Source organism: Schistocerca nitens, chromosome 8, assembly GCF_023898315.1.
Source record: "Schistocerca nitens isolate TAMUIC-IGC-003100 chromosome 8, iqSchNite1.1, whole genome shotgun sequence".
Classification (NCBI taxonomy): Eukaryota; Metazoa; Arthropoda; class Insecta; order Orthoptera; family Acrididae; genus Schistocerca; species Schistocerca nitens.
In genome coordinates, this window is record NC_064621.1 from 289674147 (window position 1) to 289675658 (window position 1512).

A 1512-nucleotide genomic window follows, 5' to 3' on the forward strand; every position below is an offset into this window, starting at 1 on the left:
TCGCAAGTGTATCGTGATCGACAGACATCTCTAGGGACGCTGAAAGACAACATCCGACGCCAATGCCTCACCATAACTCCGGACATGCTTTACAGTGCTGTTCCCAACATTATTCCTCGACTACAGCTATTGTTGAGGAATGATGGTGGACATATTGAGCGTTTCCTGTAAAGAACATCAACTTTTCTTTGTCTTACTTTGTTATGCTAATTATTGCAATTCTGATCAGACGAGGCGCCGCCTGTCGGCCATTTTTTGAACTTTAGTAGTTTTTTGGTTCTAATAAAACCCCGTGTTATTCCAAGCATGTGTATCAATTTGTACCTCTCTATCTACATTATTCCGTGATTTATTCAGTTTTCAAATTTATACTGCCTTTTTGAATACCCGGTATTTTGGGCACTGACGCTGCTGTATAGATTGGGACGAGTCCCGGCGGAAGCGCCGCAGCGGTTTGCATTCCGCGCGGTTTCCAGCAGGGGGCGGGCGCGGCGCGTAGTGCGCTGTCGAGCCGCCAGGCCCGCCGACGCCGACGGATCAGCCGGCCGTGAAAGGCTGCGCGGCTAATCGCGTTAAGGGGATCGCTGCGGAGTGCCTACTTGCCCCCGCCCAGCAACCCGAGCCCGGCGCTCGCGTCTCAGCCAGCTGCTGCTGCTGCGGTATCCTCCGGCTGACAGGTCACGGCTGCACGGGCACCCAATGCTGCCACGGGGACATGGCGGGGGGAGCAAAGACGAGGCAAGCTGTCACATTGAGTTGTGAAGCTACCGTATGCTACCGTAGAATGTAATAAGTAACCTTAGACTGCCGCGCTTCCGAGCCTTGCTCACTTACGATGGTAAACGTGTTACGTGCGCGTTAGGTGTGTTGCATACCTATCCGGCGTTGAAACATTTCGATCGCTTTGTTCTTCTCTACGCTCCGCTTGTGCTAGAGCTGTTCACCATTTCCACAGTAGTTACAAAATCAAATGTGTGTGAAGGGACCACACTACTGAGGTGGTGGTGGTGCTCAGTGTTTAACGTCCCGTCGACAACGAGGTCATTAGAGACGGAGCGCAAGCTCGGGTTAGGGAAGGATTGGGAAGGAAAGCGGCCGTGCCCTTTCAAAGGAACCATCCCGGCATTTACCTGAAACGATTTAGGGAAATCACGGAAATCCTAAATCAGGATGGCCGGAGACGGGATTGAACCGTCGTCCTCCCGAATGCGAGTCCAGTGTGCTAACCACTGCGCCACCTGGCTCGCTACTACTGAGATCGTCGGCCCTTGACTTATACACTACTTAAACTACCCTATGCTAAGAACAACACACACACCCATGCCAGAGAGAGGACTTGAACCTCCGGCGGGAGGGGCCGCACTATTAGTGACATGGCACCTCTAATCCCGCGGCTTCCACAGTAGTTCTCAGTTACTTCAGTCAGTCTTTAAAGATTTTTATTTACTGTTCTACATATGTCCCTCGGTTTATCCCTATTATCGTCTCACGTATGGCATTGTTTTAATGGTT

At 51.4% G+C, this 1512-nt stretch overlaps 1 non-coding gene across 1 annotated transcript; it reads right to left on the bottom strand.

Annotated features, from left to right (window-relative positions):
- Window positions 1–1171: 1171 nt before the first annotated feature.
- On the bottom strand, window positions 1172–1244 carry Trnaa-cgc (transfer RNA alanine (anticodon CGC)). Its single transcript has one exon. It is a non-coding gene; the product is annotated as a tRNA-Ala (tRNA).
- Window positions 1245–1512: the final 268 nt, after the last annotated feature.